General features: G+C 45.5%; 1 protein-coding gene and 1 pseudogene across 14 annotated transcripts in view; both read right to left on the bottom strand.

Annotated features, from left to right (window-relative positions):
• The window catches only part of LOC149350833 (thiamine-triphosphatase-like), a 663,235-nt gene that overhangs the window by 302,346 nt on the left and 339,671 nt on the right, over positions 1 to 21,218 (bottom strand). Inside the window, exon 1 of one of the 14 annotated variants that reach the window (XM_089580011.1) lies at positions 4,641 to 4,662. The exons of 12 other annotated variants lie outside the window; for them this stretch is intronic. The gene's annotated coding sequence lies outside the window, so the exon portion shown is untranslated. Of the gene's footprint in view, positions 1 to 4,640; positions 4,663 to 21,218 lie in introns of those variants that run through there. One more of the 14 variants, XM_089580017.1, reaches the window with a different exon arrangement.
• LOC149350837 (uncharacterized) lies at positions 9,982 to 12,120 on the bottom strand (annotated as a pseudogene).

The raw sequence follows: 21,218 nt of genomic DNA on the forward strand, positions 1-21,218 counted from the left end.
GACGCTCATGCCGTGAGCTGGGCTAAGAATCAAGATTGAAGCGTCACCAGCGCGGACAGGTTGAAGTTTCCGCATTACGCAGCATGGCGTAAACGCTGTTAATTTTTTTTTTCTGTGAAATGTATGGCAACAGACATGTGATTTTTCTTTTGGCCCCGCACTTGCGGGCAGCGTTCAGAGCGCGTGCTCTTTGTGTGCAACCGTCGCATGTTCGCATGCTTTCACATCACGGCTACGTGCAGAGCCGAAGGGGCGTCTTGCGACAGCGCGTCCCGCCTGATGACGACGAAGGCTGCACGCAGCGCAAGGCTCAGGGTGCGTGCAGGGATGGTCAGGTGATAGCGGTTCGAGCGGTTTTTTTTTTTAGGGGTAGTCCCATTGTCAAAGAAGATTGCCGTATTCGTTGGACTTCAAGATATTAAACGTTCTTTTTTAGACTCTAACTTTATAATAAACGCAGATAATTAAATTCCGTAAACTGCATATCATGGAGTGCTTATAGCAATCCAGATCCTTCATTCAGCTCTACCTAGTGTTATAATGTCCCAAATAAGACGAAGAACACTGGTAACCTCAGCAGCACTTTCGTCGGGGTGCTCTTCGGAAAGACGATTTTCCCATGTTTACCGGTCTAAAAAGCGCAGTTTGTAAAGTTCCCACATTGGACTTCAGTGCCAAGTTATGGAGTTGTAGAAATAAAATTTGGCGATTTTTAAACGTAAACATTTCCTCAATTTTCTGCTGGAAAAATTTCAACCTTAATCAAAACCGTGCTCTCCTACAAATTGTAGCCTTCTCCTTTCCAATACAACAAATTTTGCGCAGCGAAGATTCAGCAGTTGCTAAACGAGAATATCTGTGATTCGGATATGTATGCTCATTTCATTGTTTTATTTTGACAAACCGGTATGTACAAAGCAAGAATAACAGTCAGACGGAATTTGCAAAATACTGCCATGGTAAATTAGGCAAAAGGCTTTAGTCGACTCCTAAGGAGGTCTTGCCTCCAAATAGATTGCACCACTTAATGTACTGCCGGCCGTTCGCGCGACAAACAAGCAAACCAAAGTTATCACTTTCACAGTACACTTGGACAGCATAAACACTGTTGAATGCGACGCCAATTGATCCATCCAGTATATACAACACCATATACACCTACAAGAAAGGGCTGTGTGCACGTTACAAAGCCGTATCATTCAGTCAATTATATGCAACAACACTGCAATAAATTACAAAGAGAGTCAGCATACTTATTACAACAAAGTCAGATTTTATGATTATCTAGCAATGATTGTTTTATTTGTGTTTTATTGTTCTTGTTACTTAGTGATTTAACAATGGAAGCCATTCCAACTAATTCCGTAAACAAATTTAACAGTGTAGGAATAAGGTAGATAATTGCTTGAATCCTTTAAGATGTTATGACCCTTTTTGCATTCTACGCTTCCTTCCTAAGCTGCTAGACATAACCAGAACGTTGATAACCAGAAAAAAATCCAGGTTCATCACGTTTTAGTTCTCGAAATGTTCGCAGTGCTAACTGTTGGATGAATATACTAGTAACTGTGGGAATTTTGTTTCTGTAGGAAAGTCCTTGTGTATATTTATTAATCCATAAGTCTTCTATAAATCTAATTGCTTTCTCTTACATAATATGAAGCCGTTCCATACTACTTCGATACTACTAGTGGCCCAGACTAATATGCAGTAATGTAGCGTTGAGTAAATCGTTGCGTAGTATTACTATCGTTGAGGCACGTGGGTAATATACACCTGAATCTGTTTAGAACACCCAGAGGTTTCGATATGTCAGTGCAGATGCTGTCAACATGTTGTATACAGTTTAGGATTTCATGAAGAAAGAAGCCTAAGAAATTTTCTTGGTGACTTTAAGTATCATTTTTTACTGAAATCCTAGTTAGACAAGGACCAACTACATAATGTTTAGCTTTAAATATGGAATAGCTTGTTTTACTTGTGTTGAGCCCTAACCGATTGTGAAGTCACAAGATGTTACTGAGAAAACTGGAGTTGACCTTCACACAAAGCCTCGACAGGTTCTAGGACGGGCAAATCTTAAGGTGCAAACGCACAGGAGAAGCACGGAGCGTGGCGCGAAGTTATTCCGTGTTCATGTTACTCGCAAAACTATAATCAGAAGACGGCACTTAGTGGTCAGCTGATAATAAAGAGACGAATTTCAGCCGGTTTGTTGAAATCCAAAAGAAGCAACGCAATGCACTAGTTTCGTTGAATACTGCGAAACTTATGAGCGATTTCCCTTCTTTCAATCGGTTTCGAACAAAACCATTCAAATCCGTAGTATAGCAGCGTTATTTCAACAGCGCACGCATTACGTCTCATGCTATCGGTCATTGCTCTGGAGTAGTCAGGTGACCCGGGTGCACTGGCTATCAGAGCGAGCAAGTGGCCGCGCTTCTATAGCTTGTCGTGCGCCCTACGAGCCTTAATTAAGTCTCTGAATATGAAGCTCGGCGTGCAGAAAAAAAATAAGAGAAACAAATTAGCCCTGGTTTGCAGTTTTCGTTAGAGCCTCCGGCACTGGCAGGCGCTAGATGCTAGACTTTTCTGTAACGCCCGACTGCGCGCAGCGGAAATCTCCCGTTACTCGATATCGCATCTTTTACTCTTCCAACGGAAATTTCCTTTTAGAAGAACTGCTGCTACAAGGGTCGGTTTCAACCACCTTATATGCCTTTAGTAGCCATATATTAGTCGTAAAGCCTCGGGGTGTATAATAAAACATTGTGCAGAATTCTCATGAGACGCTTATCATTCTATGTTAACCCTATATATAAATAGCATAGGCAATTGCAGATCCTGTCAGCGCGCGCAGTTAGGCTATTTAGAAGAACACATTACTTATTTTTATCAACCGATGTTTGTCTGGCTTTATGAGCAAATAACAAGAAAATAAAAAGAGTTAAGGCGTCAGCAACGCCTAAGAATACCTAGGAACTTGGGTAAGGTAAAACAAAACAAGTCAGGAGAAGGTTATGACAAACACGCATAATGCAAATATAAACCACCAACAAAATTGTAGAAACCATTTAAATACATAACCTAGAAAAAGTGCTGCCAAAACACGAGATTTTAAGGCATATCAATGGATTCGTTAATTGCCTGAAGCCTTCCAACTAGCACTTTAATATTTCATTTCAAGAAATATAAGGCTTTCAGGAATTTACTTGCAGAAACGAATAGCATAATGGGGCCTATAGTTATATTTTCAGGCAATAGGCCGGATGTGACGCTTCTTCGCGAGCCAGTCTATCTGTCTGTAACCCAGACTGCCGTGCGGCTAGTTGGTGAAGGGAAGGGGAAAAGACAACAGTAACTGATGGCACGTCAGGGGTGCAGTCTTGCCTTCTTCAAGGAGACGGCAAGCTCTCCGAGGAGGGAACAATGAGTTTGATTCGTGGCTCTACCACGAACGCTGAAGCCGCTAGGGAGAAATAATTTAAGTTTTGCTATGCAGATGGCGTAAGCTACCAGGGCTCACTCTAATTACAACGATGCTGAAAGCAGCCAGGTGCTTAAGGAGTCAAGGGGAGGGGCGACGAAAGGAGGGTGAGGGTAATAGGAAGAAGCAATGGGAAGAAGTTAGATCTGCGTCGCAGTTGAAGAAGATACACTAAGTGTCTGCAGCCGCCATGATCTCATTTAAGCGCTAGTGCGCAGAACGAGGGGGAACTGAATAGAAGGAGAGGTGCGCTGAGAAGGGCGTGCTTCTCGCGCTGTGTAAGAATAAAATGACTTACAATATTCTCTTACGCTGTCCTTGGTTTCAACACCTTTTCTTTCAACTCCTTCGGATATCTGCTTAAACTTTCCGCACGGTGCCTACTCGAACGACACCCGCACGACGTGCAGAAGTTCCACTTCGTGTTTGACCATCCCGTTTACACACTGTAAAGTTCATGCGTTGAAACGAAGCCATGATTCCATGATTCATGCAGCGATTTGGTTTCTAGTCGCCCAAGCCTCTTTAGAGCGAAGGACTCGATATCGCTGCGGGCGCGCTGACGAGTTCCAGCCGCTCATGTGCCCTTGAAATAGACAGCTGGAGAGGTCAGCCTGGCCAAATGCTTTGCATGCTGCTGCAGATGAAAAACGAAAAGGAGGCGCTGACGCATGCACAGACACGCACGCACACGCTTGAGAACACGTGCGGAAATGCAACAGACGAAAAAAATGTGCACACCCGAAGTTATCTATAGCATGTCATTGAGTCCTGTAACCCTGAGAAACGTTACAACCATTTCTGTTACGAGGAAAGTGCTCGCTGATGGACCATGAATGTACCACGTGGCAAACCAGGATTCGTGGCTGTAACGCAGCCGTTACAGATCGCTTGCTGTGCGAGGAAGGGCTGTGAGCACGAATCGCATGATGTATGTCTTCAGAAATATTGCAAGTCGGGTTCATTAGTATGAATGATCCCTTAAGTTTGAAAGTAGGGAATGATTGCAAGCAAGATAAAGCATGATTTATACAAAGCGTACTATGTCGCACCTGCCAATGCCTCACAGTCTGCGAATGCCACATTGAGGGGCAAAAGTTATGTAAATGTTCGTACTCACGCTTTGCACAAAGTCAAATTTGAACGCTACTACCCTTCGGCATCGTAGACACGCGGGCTGCTGTGGACCTGAAAATATATATATATATATACACTGGCTCACTTAATTCCCCTTTTTTTCCTTCAAAATGTCATTGCTGTACTGCACTCCACACTACCTCGACGGGAGTCCACTACCAGTACTATATCGTTCATTATGTCCGGAGGCATCTCAATCACGCAGCATTTGGTGGGTATGCGGCAGCGACAGACGCCCTCGCAATGGCCTGATCATTGAGAGCGTAAGAAAACTCAATGAGGTAAGTCTTGCGCGTCAACGATACCACGGCAGCCTTTTTTGCGTTCTAATTCAGCTTATTTACCAAACACCACTTGTCCACAGAGTTAACATCCTCTTGGATTAAGCTGTAGTCAAAAGGGGAGCAGATTATGTGGAATATTTTTAGGTCATCAGCATATTGGGGCATCTGAGAGTGAGAAACAATTCGTATAGTCACTGATGAAGAGATTTAATAGCAGAGGCCCCTAACTGGATCCCTGGCGAACCCCAGATGCCACACTGAAGGGAAGAGACTTTTGTCCATCGTAGCAAACTCGGCTTTGACTGCCTTATAGGCAGCTAGCAAACCAGCTGCAAGATGACTTGCAAAGACCATAGTTCAACAGTTTTTAAATATGGATGCAGTGGTCTACTTCATCATAGGCCTTGCTGCAAACAAAATAAACAGCGTCAACCTGCTCTCAGCAGGAGACTGCAGGAGCAACGCAACTGAAAAAACTGACAAGGTTTCTTTCAGCGGAAAGACTTGTTCGGAAGCTATGCTGATAGTTATTTAAGTGACTTTTGAATACAAATGACAAAAAAGTAACATGCCACACACAGCTGGCACAAGAGGTTCAGAAACCGACAATACAGTGTGGCTACTATTGTTTGTTAGTAGCATGTCCAAAGCATTGCCTCATGGGTTGATAGGCAAGTCTGCAGGCTCGAGGCCCGATGCACCAATAAAATTTAAACAAATGATTAGCTTTGGCAGACAAGCGAGCGTCATTTTAGAACAAGCCCTCATCCTTCCTGCAAAGACCAGAAACATTGAAGTCGCCAAAAAGTGCGATGTGGTAGCGCTCCGGATCAAGGCCATCGCCAAGAGGGGCGAGGATCCGCTCTAATGCATCGGCACCAAGAGACGGTTTTAGGTAGCATAAGCCGACAAGGAAGTGTTTTGTGGCTTTAAATTTACTGAAGTCAAGAGGCATTCGTCGTGCAATTCGCGGTCATGGCAGCGAAATGAATGGAGGGATTTTTTGATAGCGAGGAGAAAAGCGCCACCATAGCACTGGTCAGTTTGTTCGTAATTTCTATCAAAGCGATAAACTTCTAAATCATTATGAAAATAGAAAGTAGATTTCATCATTAAGCCAAGACTCAGTTATATAGATCGTATGTTGGTTATTGAGGGAGGCATTCTAGAAAAAAAAACTATTTTCGATGTATACTTACAACGAACGCCGTGACACCATGTGGTCCAAATATATTTCATCGGGATTTGAAATCTTTCAGGCGAAACCTGCTGTGCTCACTGGGACTCTAACACCTTTGACAATTAACTGTTTCTACCATTCGTTGTTATTGTCATAGCCTTCACCGTTTTAATTGCTCTTTTGTTACTGTCTTTTATTGTTCCTTTAAGGCGAGTACCTTACTAGCCCCATTACTAAAAAGCCGGCGGCGTGTATTAATGGGTCGGTGTATTAGTGTGTTAGTGTGCGTATTCACAGATAGTACAGAAAATCCCAGCGATGGCAAGAAAACAGGGTGACGTCATCAAGTGGCTATCGGACGCACACAGCAAGCCAAGCGCCGCAATTTCAGACAGTCATATAAATTTGATTCGTTTTATGAACCCTCCCCTGGCTGACCTTAATGTGGTGACAGTATTCCCGACTACAACCGTATCAAAATTGTGAGAAACAGTTCGTCGTAGAACGTTCCGGGTGGTGTCATACGATTTCTCTTTGCATATAGCTTGCATGTTCTAGTCAAGTTGGAGGCTAGCTTTCGACAGGGATTCGAACCTACGACATATGCGCCTTCAACTGTATGGCTTCCCAGACTCTTTACGTCTTCTCTTAAGGCGCGGTTGAGGTGTCCACCGAGATGTGAGACAGTTACCCCTTACAAAAATGAGCGTTGAATTTCTGGTGTCATGTTCATGCATTCCTTGTGACACATTAGAGAGTCACCACGAAGTCAGGTATTGATCTCTTTCAACAATAAAAATTCTCGGAGACTCTTTTGCAATAAAAATTCAGGGGGCACTTTGACTGTCTAAAGTGGGTAGAGGCGGAAGCGTTTTCCGCACCACTTTGACTGCTTCTGTGGCACTGGTGGCGTCACATATAATTGAGTACTAATTACTAAGTGATGACAAATCACTAATTAATGGTTAATTACTGATTAATGCCTGGATATTAATTAACTGTTAATTAATGACGCTTAAGCTTCGCCTTTAGGAGTGGAACGCGACAGCGCGTTGTAGCGCTGCCAGGGAGTCCACGGAACGCCACCACCCGTTCGGCCCGATGCCTTGCCCTTTGAACGCAACGCTTTTTGAGGAAAGGAAATGGCGCAGTAATTCTCTGTCATCTCGGTGGACACCTGAACCGCACCGTAGAGGAAGGGAGGAAGTGGGAGTGAAAGAAGATAGATAAAGAGGAGCCGTAATTAAGAAAATGAAAATTGTATTTGAGGAAAGGAAATTGCGCAGTAACTGTCTCACAAAATTCAGGGGGGCACTTTTTTGACCTAAAGTGTGGTCACTGATGTGTGGTGAAGATGTTAAGCTTCGCCCCTAAGGGTGGAACGCGACAGCGTCTTCCAACGCTTCCAGGGAGTCCATAGAACGCCATCGCCCATTCGGTTCTACGCCTCGCTCGTCGGTAAATTGGTTTTTGAGGAAAGGAAATGTATCTGTCTCTCATTTGTCGGTGGACACCTAAACCTCGCCGGAAGGGAATGGAGGAGGATGAGAGTGAGTGAAGACAACTTATTAACTAGACGCGCCTTTGTTCATTCCAAACCATCGAGCTGGCATGGCGGAGTGGATAGCATGCTCGTCTCTCACGCCGAAGACCGGGGTTCGATTCCTGAGCTCGACCAATTTCTTAATCGGTTTTATTTATTTATATGGCCTGACTAGAAAAGCTAATTAGGCTAATTGGGTAATTAAGCAATTAACTAAGCTCCGTCCTACTTACTTGGAGCATCACTATACGATCCCTTCAATTGGTTGCATGGTTACTAGCCAAAGTACAATTGGCCCCGTTTGAAAATCGCGCACTGTGTCGTCACGACCGTTTCCACCAATTGAAAAGCGTGACATTTTCTGTCGACAACTGCTGCTTACAACGATGAGACATTAAAGGCTTCCGCCTTAATACGGAAGTTTTCTTTGTCATTGGCGATCAGCAATTTGAGTGACTCAAATACCACAACAGTTGTTCAGGAATCCTAACACTTTTGAAGCGGAAAATAAGAAAAAATCGCTTGTTGTGTTTTACTGCCATTCCCGTTAAGGGATGGATAACTAAGTGTTTTGGTTTTCCTGTAGTCTTTTTTTTTTTCCACTAGTGAACGCGGTAGCGGCCATGCCTCTAGCACTCAGTGAAAGATTGTTCGTTCCACAGCGATACTCTGACCGAATCGTAGCAGTGTTTCTACACGCTTCGGCAGCGTCTAGGGTAGTGTTAGTGCAAAATCACTAATCGGGAGGTTCATAGCCTAGCAAAATCGTCTAGTGCATTCCCGAGAAGTTTGCCTGCAAGGTACACGCGCCATCAGCCACAATAGAAATAAGTTGGCCACCTCGATGGAAGAAGAGGAGAAATAAGGGGTCATTATATGTGCCATGTTTTAAGAGGAAGAAGAAGAAGAAGAGCCGTATTTACTGACAACAGCAACAAAAGTAAAAAAAAAAGGTCAGTGGGGCAATTTCCCTCTGCTCCACGAACGATGGATTGCCTTCGAAGCGACAGCAGGATCATCTTCACAAGCCGTTCCCGAGCGCAGAGAAGCAACAAACATATTATACAGCGCTGTCACCGGCATGCAGTCCAGTAAAGCTATTATGCCACCATTGGACACTCAGCTGCGGAGGAAGCCTAGCCGGAGAATAAAGTTTCATTTGAAGTTTAAAGGGTCAGTCTACTCACCGAGATGAGTGTATAAATAATGGCATATTCTGGTAGTTGGCACCCTATAACATCAATAACGAGGGGTCTGAGCCCGGTTTAGGCAGGAATTTATATTTTATTTCGGCGTTAAAAGTCGCGTAAAAAAGCATGGTGGCGACCCCAAACGTTCATTTTGTTCAAGAAAGTGGTAGTCTTTTTTTGTACAAGCATAAGTGAATATACTACATACCATTTGTATGCCCCAATGTCAGAGAAACGCACGTTTTGTTCTAGTAAACTGTAGAAGGCGTACCGCTCGCCTTTTTCTGTAAATCACATGAATATTTATAGTTACACGTACGCAAAACGCAGGCACATTCCCACTTTTAGTTCAGCCTATGCTAGCAGAGACGCAAAAATAAACTCAGCCTATAGTGGCGCCATCTGGTCGTCAGGACGGGAACCATTGCTGTAAACAAACCGACTCTCCACTTAAGCCTATGGGCGGCAGAATCGTCACTCTAATTATTAAAATAAAGCAAATTTATCTCTTATATGTTTTCTTGTAGGCGAGATGAGACGAAGCGAAAGACAGGCGCCCCATTTATGGCCAGTGAACGCACTGAAAAAGGCAGCAACAACGAGAATTCAGTCCGAAGCGAGGGTCCGGCTTCGACGGGCGCCGCCATGTTTGTCGCCGCGCGGCGGAAATATAGCTGGTTGCCAGATGAGACTACCATCTCATACAGATGTGTTCCCACATTAATAAATTCTATTTTAAAATGTTCTACCGCACTCCTTGGCACCACAGCTGGCTAAACGGTAATTTGAGTAAAGAGCTATCGGTTGCCGCAAAGAAAATATGGTCGATAAAATTCAGTAGACTGACCCTTTAAACGTTTGGGGTCGCCACCATGCTTTTTTACGCGACTTTTAACGCCGAAATAAAATATAAATTCCTGCCTAAACCGGGCGCAGACCCCTCGTTATTGATGTTATAGGGTGCCAACTACCAGAATATGCCATTATTTATACACTCATCTCGGTGAGTAGACTGTCGCCGTCCTGGGCGACGGCAGGAAAAAACAAGCCAACGAAACAAGTACATAAATGAGTCTAGTGTCACAACCTCGCATGCGCACAAAAGACACACAACAAACAAGGCCACAGTAGTCCCCAACGTCCTTGCACTCGGTTAGTTATCAAAACACATCCCTCAGTTTCAGGTACTGCACTATGGAGCGCCAGCAGTCTACATTAAGTGCATCAAACTGTGTGCTGCCATCGCCAGCTTCGCAGATAACCATCGCGCGCACAACACCGGCATAGTTGTCATCCAGATAGCACCTTGCCTTCTTCATGTCCTTGGACACCTGGAGCGGGGAGTTTCGAGACAGCGACACTATGTGTTCTCGCAGCGACGCGGTACCGCACAGTTCGTCGAAGGCAGGTGCGCACTGATGTTTTGACGTAGCTTCTGGCCGTCCATCAAGGCTCATAAAAAATTTCGCTGCCTTGTTCAGCAGGCCCTGGTTCTGCTCTTGAGCATCGTCAATGGCCGCACAAGCCCACGCCACGGCTTTACAGGCAGAACACCTTACGCTCACCCTCGATAGGAAGACATTATTGGAGATCATCTCTTCAACCACTCCAAGGACCGTGTCGGACATGTTTCCAGTGCTCTCGATGCGCAGCTCAACGAGGCTTCTCTTGAATTGGCCAACTAGGACCGAAAGCAACTGAGCAGTCTTCAAGGACAGTCGAGAGGTGACCAATGTAATTTTCCTTAGGCGTGGGGTGCATAGCAGGGCATTGAAGATCTCGGTCATCATTGGGGCTCTCTCCTCGCTCTCACTGTAAGCCCTGTGCTTGTCTAAGTAGAAGCTCTTGAGGCACCCACATGTCGCACAGAGCGCACTGGTGATAGCCGCTTGTGTCGTGTCATCACTGCCAGTGGCAACGCCCTCGTAGTCAACGTGTAGTGAGCGCAGTGAATTATTCAAGGCCAACGAGGCATACACAGAGCACAGGACGTTGCCAGCAATCCCTCTGTGGCAGATATTTACCTTTGTAGCTCGTCCGAGGGCCTGTGCCAGGGTTTCGGGCACTAACGAGGGCTGGTCAACAAACCGGCAAAATTGGACGCAGCCAGGACACTCTAGTGTGAGCAGCTAAAGAGTGGAATTTTTCTCTTGCAGGATTCGCGATGTGCTGCTGATCTGCGGCAGAACGAGGCTTCACAGTGTAGTGTTGAAAGGAAGTGCCTCGCACAACCTGCTGACAGCTGCTGCATCAAGGGAAAAGTTGTGCAGATTGAGGAGCTCCAAAGTGCAGTTCCCTGATAATGCCTCCGCAATACATCTAGTCCCTTTGCTATTAAAGCTGCAATTTAGAAACTACAGTGTTTGAAGTGAGTGATGGCCAAACGTGAGTGATGGCCAAGCAAGAACTTTGCCAGTGCCTCCCCCACTGTGTCACTAATTGATGTCGTTTCCAGAGCCAAGTGCTGAAAAGACAGAATGCCTTCTAACGCATCAGAGTTGTCAAACAGTAAACACAACCTCGCCGTCCACTTAAGTGTTCGCAGCTCATACCTGTTTCGCATAGACCCAGCAAGGAGAGCTTCCGCAGAAACCTGCTGCTCTTGAAGGCCTCTGCCATGGCTTCGCAGGCGGGAGACTCCCTGCTGTCCTGGAGGGCCAATCCTCGAGCCATTCGCATGAGATTAGGGCTAAGAGCAGGGTGCTTGCAGATTCCCGAGACAGATGGTTGCCGATCAGCTTGACGATACGGAGAGTCCGCCTGTTTCCCCCCAGCACATCGGCTACCATCGGTGCCAGGCCGTCGCTGATGCGAAGGTTGGTGAGGTCAAGCTCACGCAGGCATTTCGGAGGGCCAAAGGCTTGGAGAAATCTGCTGTCGAGTAGAAGTCTACGGCAGGCACGAAGCACGATGCTTTGCAAGTTGTTCGCTGGTCCAACGACGACAGATGAGATAAAGGAGAGCTGGTCAATGTGTTTTCGGTCGTACACACGCACTTCGCGGATGCAGGGATGTTGTCTGGGAAGCCAGGCGATGAGGAAGGCGCCGTCGTTTTCATTGCCGGAACCAGAATACCTCTCCCACTGGTCATCTCGGTCGTCGTAATAATGCAGGCAGAGAACGGTTCAAACTCTGTCAACAGAAGCCTCGTCGCCCGCAACCCTGTTCCACGAGGCCAAGTTGTCAATAAGCTAGCATTCTTTGAGCTCGCCCGCGGAGCAGGATCGTTCGCTGTGAAGGCCACGTAGCAAGTGTCCAAGTCTCCAACGCCAATGGTAGTAGTTACTCGCAATGTCCATGGCAGAATCACCGTTTCAGCTCGCCCGAAAAAATTCCTTTGGTGCCGTAATACCGAATGAAGCAGGTATATTTCTACCGCAGTGGTCTAACCTGTGCTTGGACGAAGCGTTGGTGCTCACGCTCCCATGCATCTTACCAGGACATTCTCGGCACACGAGTCCTTGCTTTTGGTCCGGATCTTCGGATGCGGCCGTGGCGATTCCACTCGTAGCATGCTACATGATCAACCGAGGTGGGGTTCGCCGAGGCCACAGCCTTTGAGAATTAAACGAAGGAACGCAGCCTAGCACGGTTTCGAACACGAGGGCGCACGAGAGCCTCCAGCGCCTTCGTCTTCTTCTTAGCAAATGGCGCCATCTGTTGCGACTTTCCCGGATTCCATGCTTAGATGCCACACAGGCTGCACCAGCAGTATTTAAATATAGGTCTCTTGAACTCAGTGACGTGCTCTTTGGAATTGTTGCCTGTGAGGAATATCGACAAACAGCTACTTCCTGAGTATTCAAGTTTGGCTCCTCACTGTATTTAGAGATTTCTGTAGCCAACCATTAGTCATAGCCATATCGTTGTATAGCTTTTCGGGAAGGTGATTGTCGTAGTTGCTGCAACGCAAGAAATTCTGGCCCTCCACAAGCGCCACACAGACATCGCGGGTCTGAGTAACGCACGCACCACTGCTATACTGTAGCAACGGCCAGTGGGACAATGAGAGTGTCCAGAACCAATCATCACAAAAGCATTCATTAAGAACACACTGGAACCACAGTGGCCAATTCGTTTTAGAAAGCCATTAGGAATTCATTAGGAAAATCACCAGAAAATCATGAGAAAAGCATAGATCGTAATGTCAAAAGTTACTAGTGTCTAAGGAGAGTCATTAGATGTTTTCTTAAGAGACTGCACTGTGGTTTTAAAATTTCGACGCAACCGTTCGTCGTACATCGTTGCCAGTGGTGTCACACGCTTTCTCGCTGCATATATCATACGCTTCTTAGGTTGGAGGCAAGCTCACGGGAGGTATTCGAACTGAGTGTCCGAGTGTTCCCATCGAACCGTCGTGGATTCAGCATTTGCGGAGTCAGCGTTCGGAGGCGCGTCTTCATTTCATTTCTCATTGCTCAACCCGCGTCGAGGTTGACGCTCCCGATGACGCACTAATGCTTTCGCCCCCACAGCACGTAAGCAGCCTTAAGTACCCCGGAATTTTTTTTTTTCATCATTTTTCTTTTCCGTTTTACTGCCCTGAGTGCACCACGTAAAAGGTCTATTTTAGTGGGCAAGTCACAATAAATAATTAAATAAATATGATGCAGTAGAATCAACTAGTTTGGCATTTCATACCTGGGGGTAATGTTGCCCTCATCAAACAAACTCCTTACTTTTAGCGCATACATATATATTGGCTGAACGATGAATTTCCCGCATTTAGGTTTAATATTGCTTACGATGCCTGAAAGCTAGAACTATTGCTCGATAATTATGCGTCAGAACTGTCCAAACATATCGAACACTTGAAAACAAAACACTTGGAAAAGTTTGCGCAAATATACAGGCAAAAAATTCTGCGCAATACCCGAAACAGCGAGGACAAAGAAGAGAAAACTGAGGAAAATAAACCACTTGCCAAACGCTTCGCATCTTAAACAAATGATAATAAAAATTAACCCACGATTCTGAAGTGAATGCACATAAACAACACATATCGAGGTACGAAAAATGGCCATACATAATTTTCCCTGTTTGTTGAGGAATTCAATTTTAGATATTTTTTTTTCTTTTTATTAAGAATACGTCTGTCATCATGGAAAATGCAGTGCATATTTTTTGGTCTGTGTTATCGCGTCGGTGCAAAACTGTTGGACGCAATTATAATTGCCTGTCTCACAACTTTCTCGCAGTGCATTGAAAGGTATGAGCCCGAGGCGACGGCTTCCACAAATCTGCTGTTCGCATGCGTTCGCGCGCGAGTCTGCACAAAGCGTTGGATACCGATGGCTCGCGCTCATGCTTTTCACTCTGCGGTCAACCAGCAGTGTGATGGAATATATGCATTATTTATTGAGAATTATGAGATGTTCAGGCATTAGATTTGTTCTGCGACATGAAATTCACTGGCATTTTCTTTCGAATTAAAACGCCTACGCCGCTGCGACCTGTTAGAGTCAGGGGCATTGTCAGCCACCGCTGGCCCCAAGCTTTTTTCCTTGCCCAGGCTCGCTATACAGTCTGCCAAAATGTCTTAAGAAATTAAAAATTAATGAACACATAGTTCAAAAGTTAATGCTCGTGAATTTCGAAAGAGCAATAGCATGCAGTCGATATATACATATGCCATGACGAGTTGTCGTACGACGCTTGCCGATGTGACGTCCATGTGCAGAAAATTGAGAAGAATGACCCGCCTTGCCATTTTAAACAGGCCTCGCGACTTTCCTTTGCTAAATGCGTAAAAGAACGCGATGTGCAAAAATGAATCTTTTGGTTATTTTTCATTTGTTCATCAGGCCTTGACTTACGCATTTAATTCTGCCTTTCTGTCCTGTTTTCTCATCGCATGTGCCCTGTTGTAAATTCATCCCCGAAGGTCAATAATTTTTTTTTTCTCCCAGTGCACCGGCAGATGCTTACATTCCTTTTTGTTTTTACGGCCATGCATTATCTGCGCTGGAGGAAATGTTGCCGCTTACACGTGCTGTGTGCATAGTGCCGCGACACTTAGCAAAAAATCATTTCTTGGCTTTCTCTGCGTATGTTGGCATTTTCCCGGCAACAAAAGACGCACTTATTGCTGAGAAAATTTCGTTTAGCAATTTTGCCGCCATCTATTCGAACACCGATTCGAACATCTACACCGAAAAGGACTCCGTGATCAGCGCTTGTAAGTGAATGGCGATGTAGCCTATCCTCAGGAATCCGCGACCAAAATTCTTTGCAGACGCACCGCAGTTTACTTCCGAAATCGGCCGACGATGGCAGCACCTGTCTTTTTGGTCTTTTTTATCTTTTAAAATCTCTGTTTTCAGTTAGAGTGTCTTTTTTTGATTAGAACGCGATAATCTATCAATACAGGTCAAATTTAATTAGTTCTCAGTGCTTCTTTAACCTCACCAAGACAAAGTTGTGTAAAGCTATGCAGAAACTGCCCCAACAGGCTTCCTGCTGTTTTCTACCTCAGTTCATGGCCTAACCTCCGCATTACAGAACGTTACTTTGAATATTTGCTGTCCAATAAACGCCGTCCTCTTTTCATTTGTTCTACTTGTACTGAACATCCTTTGTCACTGGTGTCATTATGGTGCGTTGTTTTGCTTAGCCTGTCTGATAATCAGAGCCCTTCGTCTTCGGGTAGAAGGCTACTTTAGAACGGTCTCCATAGTTGTGTGGCGGTGAGGCAACTCTTTCACATTCTTTCGACCCCTTTTTATTCCTTGTCACTCAAGGCACGGCTCCAATTTCAGATGAGGTTCAACAGCACGTGTCAAAAGCTGCTTTTCATGAGCATTGGCTGACATCATTCATAAATGGCACCTCTTTGCTATATCTCCCTGCTCTAAAGCTGGTGCCAATTCCAAACGTTAGCTGTGACACTGGACGAATGTCATCGCAGTATACGGAAAGGCTCGGCGGTTCCAGAATATGCATGGAACGGGTATGGGTGTTGATGATGTTGTCAATGAAAGCATAATAAAGCTAATGGAATCAGAAAAAGAAGAAATATTTAAGTTTACAAATTTCTCCAGCTTTTATACTTGTTTTTGAAAATCAAGTACTTTATTTCCTACAGTGAAATGAGTCGGCATGGCTAATTTTTACACCGCAACACAACCAGAATCCAAAAGTGTCTTCATCTAAAAACAGTCATACCTTAGGTTGTCAACGAGAGAAAAACGAAAATCTGACCCCCCTCCCCTTCCCGAAGTTTAAGAATATAGAACCCGAAAATCAATGCTGCCAGTTACATTTAATGTCAGGATCCTTAACTGAACTTTTAGTTGTACCAAATCTTCAAGGAGACCAGAGCGGCACTGCGCCGGTCTCATTACCCTTGTCCAATTATATAAATGCAAAAACGATGGTTATATCGAGCGATGCGGTGAAGTACCTCGATTCTGTTTCCTTTCTGTACGTGGGGTATTGAAAATAACGCCTCTTTAGTGTTATGAATCTCCACCACGGAAAGAAAAGAATGGGCCCTTGTTTCACAATACTCTCCTCCGTTTCAGATACACTTCCTGAAGCTGACGTTCTAGAGAGCTAGCTTAATCTCACGTTAACAGCAATGTGCCCTACATTTGGTCAATTGTATTAGGATCTAAAGCTGTCCGCATTTCATTTATATTTACACAAAAAACAACTGTTTTTATTTAGAGAAAGAAGCAATGATCGCTACTGTGTCTATACATACAGTCATTGATGGAGGCTAGAATTATCAGCTCAGCCAAACACTCAGCTACCAACGATAAAACTTGGAATCATCCAATGACGCGCGCTTACACTACTGCTTTGAGAAATTGTCATTGGCAGGCTTTCATTCAGATTGAAGAATGGGATGGCAAGAAAAGTTCGTCAGTTTCTCACGCGACGGTCCATTAGGTAAATCTTCAAACTCTATCGCCAATACAATGTGGTTTTCAACGACTAATATGTGCGTAGTGACTACGGCGTGTAAAACCAGGAGTACAAGACAGATTTGAAGGTTCTCAAGCCACACATATTAGCAGCATCGAAAAGTTGCAGTTGGTGTCTGAGTTCGGAGGGGCGGCACAGCTTCCTTTCGGCATTAAAAGTGAAGGAAAATTGAATGTGGCAGTCAGTGGTTGGCGCAACAACCGAGTGCACTCTGCCGCACGCGGTGATCCGATAAGCAGCGGACAATTGCGGCACATGATCATTTTACCGTTCCTGGATCACAAATGCACGACCCTTTGAGTGCGGCCAAAGGCTCTGAATGGAAGTTGCTCCGCCACGAAAAGCTTCTCGAGATTTCTGATGCTGCCGAGCGACGTGTCCCGCGCAATCACGGATGGGACAGGCGCTCCTTGGGAGCGAACGGCCATTGTTGCGTTCGGCGCAGGGACGACCATCGTCACGTTTCTCACCTACACATGCTGTCCGGGGCCGCTTCCCGCCCTTTCTTCTCCTTTTCTCTTTCTCTCCCCCTCCTTCTGTTTTCTTCTTTCTTTTCTTTCCTTGAAACGCACAATAACGCTGCTAAGCAGTACTTTCAAACGCCGCGGCCGCCGAGGAGTGTTCATTAGTTAAGCAAAAACAAAAAAGAAAGCGGAGGCTTCTTTCTTGTGCCAGGCGGGCGCCGTAATGATTCGCGGGCCGTCCGCCTATCGCGGCGGCTCTCCGGAGGCAGGCCTCAGATTACTGCATCCGCACTTTGGGAGTGTGCTCGGCGATGCGACTTCTTTCTGGCCGGAACAAGCGCCAGACACGCCGCCCACAGACGTATACACAATTCCGTGACGGGCCTTGCCTTTCTACGGCGGGAAATTATCTCTCGAACGTGCCAAAGGGAGCACTTTTGAACGGAACGGCGCCCGCCGGTCACGTCTCCGAGAAGGTACATTTGCTCTGTCAGGCGTCGCTCAGCCCGCGAGCCAGACGGAATACGGCGTGCGCGATTTAATGTATCGAAACTGCCGTCGTAGCAGTTTTGCGTATGGCGGCTTCCCTCGCCGGCCCCTGCCTGCCACCCAAGTTCCTGCTCCGAATGGCCCTCTCCGTTCCCGGTGATTTTCCTCCGCCGCCGGATCGCGTGCGTTTGCCGCGGCCATTTGAAAGAAAGAGTAATTAATAAAATGCGTTTTATTCCGCCCTTTTGTTACTTTTTAGTGCTTTTATCGCGGCGCGCGGTTCTCTACATGCTGGCTAGGCCATAACGCTGCGAAGAAATTACAGTTCGCGCTTTCGTTATTTCACTGCTCGAGAAATATTTGCCCTCGTATAAATTACATTCTTTGAAACTTGCTCCGGTAAAAATTAGTGGCAACAATGCGTACCTCCGACTTGTTTTCACAAATGCGCATGAGCTTGAAATCTCTACGGCTAAATGCCGAATTCTTAAAATTCTTGAGTGTCCTCACTCGGCATCACATTTACAGTAAGCACCAAGAAAATTTAAATTCTCTGGCTCTCTTTTCTTCGCCGTCCCCGTTCCATTTCCCCAATTTTTTTTCCCGCTTTTGAAACATTAATAAAGAACGGCCCGGGCACAGCGCACAGGCCGAGAGCACAGAGCCAGCATAGGTCACAGAGCACAGAGCACAAAAACCTATAACACGCGAGCCGGTGAGGCACTTTGTTCCCTTCGTCTTCATTCACAATATCCGTTGCAATATATACACATCTGCTATCATCATAAAAAACAAACAAACTTGTTTTCGATTTTTACTCTGTATACCAACAAACGGCAAGAAAAGCTCGATGTTTATGTTTATAAAACAGCGTGAATCTATGAGGGAACTATCTTTGAGGTCGACTGATACGTGCAGAGACTAACTTAAGCCCCATATCTGATGCCTATGTGTAGTAATAATCGCATGAGAATTTGCGTGATTACCGGTAATGCAAGCGCAATTAAAAATCATATAGTATATTTGAAGCGTAAAAGGCTTTGTTTATGAATGGTGCCAGAAGGAGAAATCAGCAGCCCAGCGGAATACAATGTAACCCATTGTAACTCCATATCTGACACCTTGTGGCGGAAGATGCGCGAATCCCCAGCTTAAATTGGTCGCCTTTGTTTATCAGCCGCTGCTATCAACCCCTTTCATGAACGCACATGCTTTATTAACGACGACCTCGATGTATTGTCTCAAACGGTACATATGTTAACTTGGTCGGCGCAAAATTAAAAAAAAATCGATCGCCTAGACTTTTGTTTTCATCTAAATCCGCAATATTTTTATTGCTTGAAACATTCTACACATGACAGCGACAGAAAGGTTCGTACGCGTCAATTTAATGGCACAATAAATATAACAGAGACGGGGAGGTGCAATAAATTTTAATTACTGACAAAAAAAAAGCAGCTCTTGCGCCACGGGTCGTGATCCTGGGAGGGCTCCTAAACGCCCAGGAGCCCTCTGGCCTCCACTTCGCGCCGTGGCCCGGTGACCACCCTTGGGTGGTTCATCGGATCGGCGACAAAAAACACGGGGATGAAGAGGAGAACTAGGAGGAACTCGAAAACTAGAGAACGAAGATGATAACTAATGCTAAAGAGCCGACATCTGCAACGTTAACATCACAGGGATAATATCCCGAGGACGATTACAAAGTGGAATGCGGAAGTGGAACTTCTATTTTGAAGCAGGCTTACTGTGAATGTAAAAAAAAAACAACAGTAATTGCTACATGAACAGCGACAGGCGTCTTCGATGAATAAAAATACGAAAACAGCTGTAAACTGCTCTTGCTTGCGTTTCTTCCTTTTTTTTCGTTTTTGAAGGCAGCAAGAAAGTTTGGTTTATTGGGGTTTAACGTCCCAAAGTGACTGAGGCTATGAGGGACGCCGTAGTGAAGGGCTCCGGAGATTTCGACCACCTGGGGTCCTTTAACGTGCGATGACATCGCACAGTGCACTGGCCTCCATCGAAATTCAGCCGCCGCTGCCGGGATCGAACCCGCGTCTTTCGGACCAGCAACCGAGCGCCGTAACCACTGAGCCACGGTCAGCAAGAAAGTGTTTGAGTATGACGTCAGACTATTTTTCCCAAGCTATACACTAAACTGCTAATCTGTTTTTCACGAGCTCCCATAAGTCACGATGCTCTGTGACATTGTTCCGAAACGCTTAAGAGGCCCCAAAACAGCCTTGTGCGCTTTCCACTTGGTTCCCTCAGGTCTTTCGTGTCATCAGCGGTGTTTCTGTAGTCGACAACAACAATTTACTGCTATCTTCCGGCTAGCTTGCCCTGCAAGAAAATAAGATTAGCCCACTAGGGCAACTCGAAGTTTTACAAAAAATGCAGAATGGTATCGTAATTGGCCGAATGTTTGACGGATTGCACGTGCTGCACCACGCGTGCCTTCATAGCTTCCAGTACGCTAGCATGGCTGAAAGGAGGGATAACTCCTAAGAGATAGAGGAACGGCAGCTTTGCCTGCGAGGTTTTAGGGGCCCTTTAAGAAAGCTTTGAGCTTTTAAGAGCACAGAGCAGGGAACAAAAGAGCAGATGACGCAGACTGAGGCCAAAAGGACGCAAGCAGGTGAATTCGGGGGCACGCACCTCACGGTGCACGTGTTGATACGGGCAGGGTTACCGTTAAGCAGCAACCGCAAAACGAGGCAATGCAGCAACTGGTTTGTCTCAAGAACATGGGAGAGAAACACAACCCATCTCCGAATAGGTGGCACTACCGATCTAACGAAGAGAGCGCATGGTGGTTGACGATGAATATATTGAGACTCCAGGCAGATATTTCCCTGACAAGAAACGTTATCACACTTGTGTGAGAGTCGCGATACAATAAATTGCAACCAAAGCTACACGCGACAAGTGAAACTGTCTGTGAAATTTCTAAATTATCGATAACGTGAATTGGGTGGTTCTGGGCGTATTACCAGTGCTGTTAGTTACTGCTTATTAATCAAATCATTACTTCCTGATGTCTCGGACTTATAGTTTAATTAACTGAGTCGTTTTTTCCCACACAAGATTTACTGTTGGAAGAATTTTTTGCTATAAATGAATGCTTTCTTATGTACTTCTACTACAGTGTTTACGTCTGATTAACAGGAAACAATAAACAACTATCCCGGCACTCCGATCCTTTTCAAATATTACATGCAGTGTACCAGCTAAAAGGCGCCACGCTTTCACTGGTGCCCTTGACAGAAATGCATGAGACGCCAACGGCGTCCAAATTAGGATTCGCCACTCTAGTTATTTACGACTGCGGGTGTCTTAACTTCCAGTGTGGCAGCGACTTTTGATGTAGGACGCCAGGCATGATATTAGCTTGAAAACGAGGTGTCGAGTGGCATGGGTTGCTAAGATTGATGACGACTGTTTTATCTCTGGTAACTCGCACATTGTTTATTGCGCATTACTATTCCAAGGATTCTGGCTAGAGCTGATGTGTG

The sequence above is a fragment of the Amblyomma mixtum genome, chromosome 3 (assembly GCF_055824585.1).
Source record: "Amblyomma mixtum isolate Tamu chromosome 3, ASM5582458v1, whole genome shotgun sequence".
Lineage (NCBI taxonomy): Eukaryota > Metazoa > Arthropoda > Arachnida > Ixodida > Ixodidae > Amblyomma > Amblyomma mixtum.